General features: G+C 46.5%; 1 long non-coding RNA gene across 1 annotated transcript in view; it reads left to right on the forward strand.

The window, feature by feature from the left end:
• Positions 1 to 9,901, forward strand: part of LOC307220709 — a 73,409-nt gene extending 63,508 nt beyond the window's left edge. Inside the window, exons 2-4 of the long non-coding RNA XR_013841056.1 lie at positions 8,103 to 8,201; positions 8,810 to 9,009; positions 9,537 to 9,901. This is a non-coding gene — a long non-coding RNA (uncharacterized lncRNA). The remainder of the gene's footprint in view (positions 1 to 8,102; positions 8,202 to 8,809; positions 9,010 to 9,536) is intronic.
• Positions 9,902 to 11,895: the final 1,994 nt, after the last annotated feature.

The raw sequence follows: 11,895 nt of genomic DNA on the forward strand, positions 1-11,895 counted from the left end.
TCAGTTCTGTTCTGGCCTGTGAATAAACAAGAGCTGTTTGAAGAATCGCAGTGTCGTCTGATATGTTCACCCACAACTTAACATAAACCATGTGTCTGAAATAGTTCAGGAGAGCAATCCTGAAGCCATTTTGACTCTCCCAAATTGACCTCAAATATTTCTCTGCAAGGAGAAAGGAAACGGGAAAGCCTCGCCATTGTCTTTTGCTTACAAATCCTGTCTTAAGGGCGTATTTGTGTATGACTATGGCGAGCCTGTGACCTGGATTCAGGAACTAAACTATGAACCATAACAAAAGAATGGCCAGGCTGCCCAGGTAATGCAACCAGTGACCATTATCAGGTATCCTGGCAGACAGGATTTTTTGCTGTAGACCGCCTCCTTCCATGATGTATGTCTGCTTTTTAGGGGGTGGGGATCTTGGGCTACAGGGTGGGCAATTTCAAAAGTCTATATAAGGGCTTGCGCACCATTGTTCAGGGTTCTCACCTCCCTCCTGCGCATGGTGAGTGGGGACCCTGTTGCAACAGTTTAATAAAGATCAGGCTGACTAGTCTCTTTGCTTCTCAGTATACTCTGGTTGGCCTCTGTTATTTTCTCCTACCGATAAGGAACCTACTTAAGGACTCTAAATGGGCTCTTGGATACGCCATAAGAGAAAAGGAGCAGTTTCCCCCCCTTATATCACTGGGGGTAGTAGGGAGAGCCATGGATCCTGACCTTTGAGAACTATTATCTAAAAACAATAAGGGCTGCAATTCTGTATCCACTTACATGGGAGTAAGCCCTAGGGAACTGAACAGGACTTATTTCGGAGGAGACATGCACAGAATTATGGTTCTATTTATTTCACTCCCTCCCCTCCTAATCTGCAAGAAAACATTTTGCTTCATCGAAAGAATAGTTCAGCCTTGCGTACAACAGTTCCTCAAAATAGTTCCTCAGAATTGCAGTAGGAGCTGAGAGTTCCCCTTGTCAGTAAGGAGCATTTGTTTCCAGCCAATTCATTCTCCTGTTTTGGGCCTTGCTGGTGTTTTCTCTCCCCCCCCACCCCCCTCTTTTGTAAATTAAAAGCTGTTACTCCTTTTTCTTCTTCTGTAACTTGAAAGGCTACGCGGGAGTCATCTATGGAAGTAGTACGCAGAGCGCAGTTATGATTATTATTAGAACTGAATCTCCTTTCAAATTCTTCCCTTTGAGAAGAAAGGCAGAAACAAAAGACATTAAACTGAAGGGTCACATGTCTCTTAAGAACACCTGCATGCTCATCACTGGATGAAAAGATAACATTAATGCTTCATTTTCTTAATCTTGGAAAAACTAGTTGAGATCATTTGAAATGCGGCATCACAGCTCACCAGGGGTGACCCGTCTCATTCTGCCGCCTGAGGTGAAACAGGAAACTCCTGCTGAAGCCTTGCTTACATTTAAAGTGCCCATCCCAAATGCTGGAAACTGCAGTTTACCCTTTACAGAACTGCAATTGTCACTACAATAAAGGTCCCACTTTTCCTTAGCATGTCCCTATTCTTATCAGATAAATGTTGGGTGCTATGTATTTATGCAACCCTCTGAGACAAGGAGATAGTAACTATACAACCTTTAGAAGACATTCGAAGGCAGTCCTGTATAGGGAAGTTTTTTTTTTAAATGTTTAATGTTTATCATCTATTTTTATATGTTGGAAGACATGCAGAGTAGTTGGGGCAGCCCATTCAGAAGGGCAGAGTATAAATAATAAATAAATATAATTAAAATAAAATTATTATTAAGGAATAAAGGTAAAGGGACCCCTGACCGTTAGGTCCAGTTGCGGACGACTCTGGGGTTGCAGTGCTCATCTCGCCAGTGTGGTGTAGTGGTTAAGAGCGGTAGTCTCGTAATCTGGTGAACCGGGTTCGTGTCTCCACTCCTCCACATGCAGCTGCTGGGTGACCTTGGGCCAGTCACACTTCTTTGAAGTCTCTCAGCCCCACTCACCTCACAGAGTGTTTGTTGTGGGGGAGGAAGGGAAAGGAGCATGTTAGCCGCTTTGAGACTCCTTAAAGGGAGTGAAAGGCGGGATATCAAATCCAAACTCTTCTTCTTCTTCTTCTTACTGGCCGAGGGAGCTGGCATACAGCTTCCGGGTCATGTGGCCAGCATGACTAAGCCGCTTCTGGCGAACCAGAGCAGCGCACAGAAACACCATTTACCTTCCCGCCAGAGCAGTACCTATTTATCTACTTGCACTTTGACATGCTTTCGAACTGCTAGGTTGGCAGGAGCAGGGACTGAGCAATGGGAGCTCCCCCCGTCACAGGGATCTGACCTACTGATCGGCAAGCCCTGGGCTCTGTGGTTTAGACCACAGCACCACCTGCATCTCATATTATGGAATAAAGGTAAAGGTAAAGGTAAAGGTACCCCTGCCCGTACGGGCCAGTCTTGACAGACTCTGGGGTTGTGCGCCCATCTCACTCAAGAGGCCGGGGGCCAGCGCTGTCCGGAGACACTTCCGGGTCACGTGGCCAGCGTGACAAAGCTGCATCTGGCGAGCCAGCGCAGCACACGGAAACGCCGTTTACCTTCCCACCAGTAAGTGGTCCCTATTTATCTACTTGCACCCGGGGGTGCTTTCGAACTGCTAGGTTGGCAGGCGCTGGGACCGAGCAGCGGGAGGGCACCCCGCCGCGGGGATTCGAACCGCCGACCTTTCGATCGGCAAGCCCTAGGCGCTGAGGCTTTTACCCACAGCGCCACCCGCGTCCCTCATTATGGAATAGGACATCCCTATTTTCATTGGAAGGGGACGCAGGTGGCGCTGTGGGTTAAAGCCTCAGCGCCTAGGACTTGCCGATCGAAAGGTCGGCGGTTCGAATCCCTGCGGCGGGATGCGCTCCCGCTGCTCGGTCCCAGCGCCTGCCAACCTAGCAGTTCGAAAGCACCTCCGGGTGCAAGTAGATAAATAGGGACCGCTTACCAGCGGGAAGGTAAACGGCGTTTCCGTGTGCGGCTCTGGCTCGCCAGAGCAGCGATGTCACGCTGGCCACGTGACCCGGAAGTGTCTCCAGACAGCGCTGGCCCCTGGCCTCTTAAGTGAGATGGGCGCACAACCCCAGAGTCTGTCAAGACTGGCCCGTACGGGCAGGGGTACCTTTACCTTTACCTTTATTTTCATTGGAGAAATGTTGGAGGCTATGCCATTGCTTACCCTGGATTCAATCTAACATCAAGTTCCCCTGTGTTTTCCCCCCGTTGAGAATTCTTGCATGTCTCCCATTCACTTTTCAGGAATGGATGGCTGAAATCTTGGGGCACATTCTCCTCTTAGAAAGGATTTGCCCATATTCTGATGATAGTTGGCAGAGCACGGACGGTTTTCCCATGGGACATATGGTGGTATGAGGTCACTAACCCTGTCTCCTTCTCCGAGGACACCTCCGGACCAAGATACCTAGAGATTCATAGCAACATTCTCAATGCCTTCCTGGTTTGCAGCAATGCGAAAGACAGATGTTGGCTCTGTGACTGCCATCTGCTGGATCTATCACAAACTGTCTACATGCCTCCTATAAATTCTCAATTTTTCCTGCTAATCCACACACAACAGACAAAGCATAAGCACCCAGGCTTGTCAGATCTAGTTTGTGTATTCCCCCCCCCCCAGTACCCCAGAATCTACCAACTAGAACCTGGTGCAAAAGACATAGAGTTAGACTTGAGCACATCCTCAACCTAAGGGATTTGTTTTCAGCACCAAAACTGAAGTGTCCTTCAGCAGAAAAAGCCCACTCCTTTCCCCTCTCTGCTGCCTAATTTAGATGTGGAAAGTCGTTTTCTTGCTGCTACTATTGACCATTAATGTGTTTGTTTATTTGTATGCCGTTTTCCCCACACAATTGTGTGAAACCCACCATTGCAGCTGTAAACCAACAGTGTATATAGCAATTAAAAGAACTTGTTGAGTAATAATTACAAAGAAGGATAATGCCAGTAAGTAAGCACATCACTGAAAAAAACTACAGTATTCCAATTAAACCACTGGGTTTAAAAAATCCACTCTAAACCTATTGCTGATCATCCAGAGATCTGCCTTCTGCTGACTGGTAAATAGTAGTACTGCAATATTTCTCCACATTCCACAAACCCTTTGCCAGATTCCACACCAGGGATATCCACTAGGGCTGGCTGATATTGGGTTTTCAACATCTTGGTGTATCGCCAGCCAAACAACACGGTTTGGCAACATACCATGATGTTTAAAAAAGCTGCGTTGGCCCCATCCAGTAAGATGCTAGGTGAAACTGCTGCAGCTCTCGTGGAAGCTGAGGTGCTTTCATCCCAGCGCCACACGAGCTAGCTTGCCCATGCAAGGTAATGGGCACCATTGTGTCCATTATTATTAGGGACGCGGGTGGCGCTGTGGTCTAAATCACAGAGCCTCTTGGGCTTGCCAATCAGAAGGTCGGAGGTTCGAATCCCTGCCATGGAGTGAGCTCCTGTTGCTCTGTCCCAGCTCCTGCCAACCTAGCAGTTTGAAAGCACGCCAGTGCAAGTAGATAAACAGGCACTGCTGCGGCGGGAAGGTATACAGCATTTCTGTGCGCTCTGGTTTCCGTCATGGTGTTCTGTTGCGCCAGAATCGGTTTAGTCATGCTGGGAACATGACCCGGGAAAGCTGTCTGTGGACAAATGCCGGCTCCCTCAGCTTGAAAGTGAGATGAGTGCCGCAACCCCATAGTCACCTTTGACTGGATTTAACCGTCCGGGGTCCTTTACCATTATACCTTTTAACTATTATTATTATTATTATTATTATTATTATTATTAATACCCCTACCCCCACTCATCTGGCTAGGTTGCCCCAGTCACTCTGGGCGGCGTCCAACACTTATAAAAACATAACAAAACATCAAACATTAAAAACTTCCCAATACAGGGCTGCCTTCAGATGTCTTCTAAAGCTTGTGTAGTTCTTTTTCTCCTTGACATGTAATGGGAGGGCGTTCCACAGGCTGAGCACCACTGTTAAGAAGGCCTTCTGCCTGGTTCCCTGTAACTTCACTTCTCGGAGTGAGGGAACTGCCAGAAGACTCTCGGCGGTGGACCTCAGTGTCCAGGCTGAATGATGGGGGTGGAGATGCTCCTTCAAGTTGCACCTGCCTTCACACTGCACATGCATTGGGGACTCGGCTGAGTGCATGTAGACACTTCCTGCAATTCAGAAACCACATAAAGAGAATTATATTCGAATCAGGCTGTCGAGTCCGTTGTTCAGCGTTTGTTTATTCCAGCCAAATGGATGTCGTAACACCGCCGGGTGCGTCCCCCTGTATATTGCTGTTTGGAGCATATTAGATTAAATGTGCCATTCATTTAATTATAGCAAGGTCAGTAACTGTGCTAATGAATGAGCTATACTGCCATGCATTTAGAGGTGAGAATGCTCCTTTACTACTTAGAACACCCTCTGACTGCATAATTCCATAAGGCACACAAAAGCAGGAATGTGTGTGTAAGGGGAACGCTGAACCAATGAAAGCTCAAGGAAAATGCTAAGTGCCCTGAAAGGCTAAATAAAAAGACAGAACAGTTTCACATGCTTTGGAAAGCCTTTTACGATTTCTTGGAGCTAAGCTGAGGCTGAATATGCATTCACTTGGCTTTCCCTCCTGTAATAAAAAAAGGTATCAAAGCAGCACATTTATTATGGATTGCCTAATTATTTAATGATGCTGCAGTTGTAAATAATTACGGGAAGTTCTTCCTCCTCCCCTCCTTCTCCCCAGCCAGTAAGTTTTCATTTAGAGGAAAAGATAAACCTACTTCAGTTACTGTCGAGAATGCAGTTCATACAGTGCAAGCATTATTATGTTTTCTCTAGTAAGTGTTTTGGACTGATGTTAATTATGTTCGACTGCAAGTCTGTCATGGATATAAACAGTTATTTACTCTACTACAGCGTAAGTAGCCAAGCCAGCTGGGATGACACCCGGGGCAGACCGCCCCCATTGCACCCCCCTTCCTCCACCACTGGATCAATGGGGAAAGAGAGTGTGCTGGGCCCGGGGGTAACCCGTTAAACACGGTCCAGGACCAGTCCAGAATCCGAAGGTTCTGCTGGGAGTCAGTCCAACATGGTCAAGGCAGGACACAAGGTAGGAAACCAGGCAAGGAAAGGTACAGGATCTCAGGCAGGATCTAGCATACAGCAATGTTGTTCCAGCACCCTGGGGCGGGGTCCGACAGCCTTTTATCTTTGTCGGGGTAGCAGCCGGTCCTGATCTGCTGGCGACTCACCTCCCTGTTTCGCCCGAAGGCGAGCACTCCTCCTGCGAGTACTCAGGTCTCTCCTTCTCAGACCTTAGTCTCTGCAGCTCAGGAGACGTCGGTGGGTTATTAGACCCAGGGGCCGCCTCAGCCTCCCCTGACCAAACCGGTAGTGGAGCAGCTGTAAGTGATGGCCCAGGTGAAGTGACTTGGCCCAGCTGGTGTTTGTTGCAGGGGAACCTGTGCAGACTGGGACTCTTCAGGATCAGGCCCCAGACTTGGTTCAGATGATGCCTGAGGCAAAGGTGCAGACTGAGACTCCTCTGGTTCCGAGTCCGAGCCTGAATCCCAGGCCATCACAGAGAGAGAGGAGGAGCTAATGGGGAAATACATTAGCACAGCGGCCTCGTTAAGAAGTGAACAGTCTCTTAATTATTTTACTATATGTAGGCCTAGGGCTCTTTTGTAAAATAATCTATACTTCTCTCCTAAATCCATGAGCTTGCAGTGTGGTGGGTGTATTAGGCTGTGGGGTTTTTTTTTGTGTGTGTAAAGGTCAGAAGCATCATTTTTTAAATAAATAATTTTTAAAATTAGTTTTCCAATATACCCCCAATAATAGCTAAATTATAACAATAACAATTGATCCCCAAATTATACAGTTATCAAATTAGTACATTTTAGTTTAAAGTGGCTCCCTTACATGGCAGATTTGAATCTGAGATCCCACTGGCACAATGCGTTTAAAGCACTATCATACCACTTTAAAGAGTCATGGCTTCCCTCAATGAATTCTGGGAACTGTGATTTGTGAAGGGGGCTGAGAGTTCTTAGGAGACCCTCACAGAGCTAGAGTTTCCAGAGTGGTTGAACAGTCAGTCCTTCTTTCCCAAGGAACTCTGGAAATTGCAGCTCTTTGAACAGGCATCTCCTAGCAACTCTTAGTACTACTCTTGACAAATGATCATTCCCAAGATTCTTTGGGGGAAGTCACAACTGCTTTAAGTGGTATAATCGTGCTTCAAATGTGTATCCCATATGGGGCTTTACCAAGTGAGTTGACTGAAGAGCGAAGTGCTTCTGAACACAACCTGTGGCCCGAAATATGGAGCGGGGGTGTCTCCTTGTCCTCCTGAAATGGCACCGCTTCTTCCTTTGCTCTTGCTTCTCTCTTTCTTTTGCATTTCTTGCCTGTCAGACCTGCTTAAATTTTGTAGCCTAAACCACCCACATATAACCAGCATACTTGAGTCTACAGTGGTACCTCTGGTTGCAAACGGGATCCGCACCGGAGGCCCGTTCGCAACATGAAAAGAATGTAACCAGCAGTGGCGGCGTCTGCGCACGTGCAGGTTGTGACTCGCTGCTTCTGCGCATGTGTGAGCAGCGAACCCCGGAAGTAACCCTTTCCGGTACTTCCAGGTTGCCGCGGGACGTAACCTGAAAGAACGTTACATGAAGCGGACGTAACATGAGGTATGACTGTAATTAAAGCATGGAGGACTTTATGCCATAGAGCAGAGGTCAGCAAACTTTTTCAGCAGGGGGCCGCTCCACTGTCCCTCAGACTATATTTTGGGGAAAAAAATAAATGACCGAATTCCAATGCCCTACAAATAACCCAGAGGTGCATTTTAAATAAAGGACACATTCTACTCATGTAACAACACGCTGATTCCCAGACCGTCCGCGGGCCAGATTGAGAAGGCGCTTGGGCCGGATCCGGCCCCCAGGCCTTAGTTTGCCTACCCATGCCATAGAGTAAGTTGCCCTGCCTGTCACTTCCCCTCACCTTGGGAGGAAATAGGTAACCAAACCTTTGGAGTCTGAAACTATTGTTTTCCTATTAGGGACTTTTACCATTTTGTAACCAAGCAACATTTCACTGCCTGTGCAACTTTTCTGATGGCTGCATGGAAAAGCACATGAATCTGACCTTTGGAGAATTTGTAAGTAAACCATTTTTTAAAACTTACCAAACATGTGGTCTATCTGTATGCTAGGGGAAATAGGAAACTCTGGGAGGAGATTTTAAAGTGGGATACTTTGGAATTCACTGGAAATGGCACATGTTAAAGTTTAACAGTCTATATTCCCACACTTTGCTTTGCTGCATGTTTTTTCATGTTAAATCTTTGCTGGGGTTCTCTCACGAAAGAGTACTTGCCTGAAACTTGGTTCTTGGCTTCTAAAGATTTCAACAAATTTAACACCGGAACTTTCTCAAATTATCACCGCAACCGCCTCATTGCTAAAAATGAGGCTCTATTGAAAGCAGCGCAGCAACGCTCCCCAGGAATCACGCTCATAATTCAGCGAACAGATTTCTTTTCAAATGTTTGTCATGCTAACATGATTTCATTTCGGGAAGAATGGCAAATGTTATTAAAAGTCAATGAAGCAAATGGAAGATGGGGATCGTTGAGCGAAAGACTGATAAAATCTGGCGGCCAATTATGTGGTATTTCTTGTCTTGGTTATGCTAATTCTACACGTTTTATCATATTTATGACTTTTAAAATGTGCATTGCTAAAAATTAATCTTTTTGTGCTTTAGGCGCACTAGTCTGTGCTCACCCAAGGTTGTGAAGTAGCTTTCTGGAACTTGTGCAGTAGTTAGAAAGTTGAGGCTTGCTTACATCAACGGTATAAGACCTCTTGTTGGCCAAGAAAGTCTGAAAATAGCCTACTTACCTTCATAACTGTGGCTTCAGAGAGGAACCAAGCTACTCACATGATGGGACAAAGATCGTGGAGGTATGTCCATCTGCTAAAGCAGCCTCTGACTGAGGGGCTCATTTCTGAAACATGTCAGAAATGTAAGCTGATACTCGTCCACCTGTCAGGGACCGTGCTGAGGAGGGCTGCACTGAGGAGGAATGGGGGGGGGCGCTTCCCAGGAGCAGGAGGACAGTATAGATTTGAAACAGTGGTTTGCAGAGGGATATAGTTCAGAAGGCAGAAGCTGGGAAATACTGGATGGGGAACAGTTAGCAGAAGAAACACTGGGAGAGAGAGCGTTAACAGATTCTCAATCTCTGGACAGCATTCCTCCGCTCTCCCCAAGGTCAAGAAGAGCTCAGAAAGTGTCAGAACAGAAAGCACAGAGGGGACAACCTCAGATTACAAGACGTAGGAGGGATGTGAATTAATAGGGATGGAAGAGGGTGTAATCCTTAATTGGGAGCACCGCCATTTCTAGGTGATGTGTTCTTTTGTCTCTCGCTGTGATTATTAAAGAATCTAACTAGTAAGATGTTCCTTTTGTTTCATCTTATTTACAGCCACGGGGGAGGAAACTGATTCCCCGAAGCCTGACACCACCTTACACGTGGCTATGAAGTCGGAAGTTGCTTGAGCTCTCTCATAGGTCATGGACTCAGGTTGCTGTTATGCTGAGTCATCCTGAGCAATGCACTCAGGTTATACCTGGCTTGATCCATAGGAAACAACCTTATTACTGAATCCCTCCAGCTCAGGACTGTTTACACTGACAGAGCAGTTGCTCTCGAGGGTTTCAGATAGGGGTCTTTTGCAACCCTACCTGGAGATGCCCAGGATGCCATTTGAGACCTTTTCCATGCAAAGTGTGTGGTATACTACTGAGCTGTAGCCCATCACCATGAGACACAGTCCTTCCTACCGTCAGAATAGGAGGTCCCTATTTTCATCGGAGAAATGTTGGAGGGCATGAAAATGGGATGCTCCTTCTGTGAACACGCCAGGGTTCACCACAAACATGCTGATCCTTCCCTGTTTTTTCCCTGTGGCCCTTTTTGGCCCATAAGCCTAATAGCATTCATGACTTGAGTTTGCTATTGGAAGGAATGATAGAAGAAGTTGTGATAAAATCTTAATTGGCTAATTGCTTTATGGCCCCAATTAGCCCCAGTTTATTGCGGTCCGGCACACTTCTTAGCCAAGCTGCGCCGACCTTCTTCTCTCCGGTTTCGCCTTGCAGAGTAAAAAACACAGCGGAAAAAACTGTTGCTACTGCTTAGATCCAAACACACCAAGCACCTGTGTGTCCCAATTTATCAGTTCTTTATTGCAGCAAAATATTTACAGCTCAGCATTTCTCAGATTCTCCTGGACTGCTAGCATTCATGGCGTCCGTCTCTTTCAGAGACAAAGAGAGAACAGAGAGTAAAGCTCCTCCCTCCTTCCAAACCTTGGAAACCTGACGTCAGAATGTGAGGCATTACTCAGAACAACTTAACCCTGTACGTTCTGAATCCCAACAGAAGTCCCGGTAAAGGTGTAGTGCATTGATTGTGGGGATTAATAATTATAATCAAGTAAAGGTGAACCTTTTATGAAGAGGCTCAGACCAGTGTGTGATAACTTATGGCAATTTCATACATTCAATTTTGCAGCGGAAAGGAAACCGTTGCCTTTGTCTAACATTACTCGCCAACTCAACTTTTCCGATATGAGAAAGTGTGTTCTCCCTCATGGAGAGCACAGGTTGCGGGCGGGGCTGACAAGACACCTCACTGTTACTAGGCAAATGGTTTGGCCATCCTTTAAGCAGGGGCGGGCTGTTACTGGGGAAATCTAGATGTTGCCATTTGTTGATTGACAGCCCTATTTGTTAAATACAAGGCTCGCAGCGAGGAACTTCCTCTTTTCACTGCTTACTTCGGATCACCCGCCCTCCCTTCCCTAATTTTAGGCTGTTTGCTTGACCTTGCTATGCCTGTCATGGGGTCATCTGCTTTGGGGCAGGGGCCTGGTAGGAATTTTGTCCATTTGGCTGATTAGTGTGTGCCACTTGGTTTTTGCCTACTGCGTAGCAAATCGTCACAAATTGTAAGGTTTGCGGTTAGGCATTGGTCTTGGAATTGGTTGGTGGAGGGGTATGGATTCGGCTGTGCCTGCCCCTCCAAAATGCTACTGCAGCTGCTGCTTCAAGGGTTTTCCGTTAAAGGAACCCAGGGGCTCCCCAAGCTTTTGTCCGAAACCCCCTGGCAAGGGGCTAGGGCCACGCAAGCCCCTGGGAGCATGCTGGGGAGAGGTGAGGCATGGTTCCCAGTCCCGTCTCTCTCCCCAGGTGACTTACCCTTCCTGACTTTGTGGGGGGTGCGAATGTCAGAGCTGTCCCTGTGCGGGGTCAGTTAGTGCTACCAATGCCTAAGCAACCACTCACATTGCTGTAATTTGAATAAAGTTGTGGCCAAAATTATGCCAAAAACCTTAAACAAAAATTAAGTGTCAATTATGTTTTTCTTTGGGGGGGGGTGTCTTGGGGACCTTGACGCGCAACAATTTGCAAATTGATATTCGGGGTTACATTATTCAATTAACATAACAATTATTTGTGGAAATGAGACCAACAGGTGTTCTTGTGCATTCAGATGAACAATTGCGGCTTCTTACCTAATGCGGCAGATTATTAACTTAACCGACTCTCCTCTTTTATCTCAATTAATTCCTCTATGTGTCGCATTTCTCTTATTAAATTCCAGTAACTGCAGCAATAAAGTTGACACGCTGAATATGATACGATGGGTGGTTTTACATTGCTCCGACTGCTTTTTTATAATACAATTATGAGGGGCTTCTTAAGTGTGATTCATTAAACTAATAGGATTTTAAAACAGCTACCCCTGCTCATTGATTCTTACCTATAATCTGGGATGT

The sequence above is a fragment of the Podarcis cretensis genome (genome assembly GCF_951804945.1).
Source record: "Podarcis cretensis genome assembly, chromosome: 1".
NCBI lineage: Eukaryota > Metazoa > Chordata > Lepidosauria > Squamata > Lacertidae > Podarcis > Podarcis cretensis.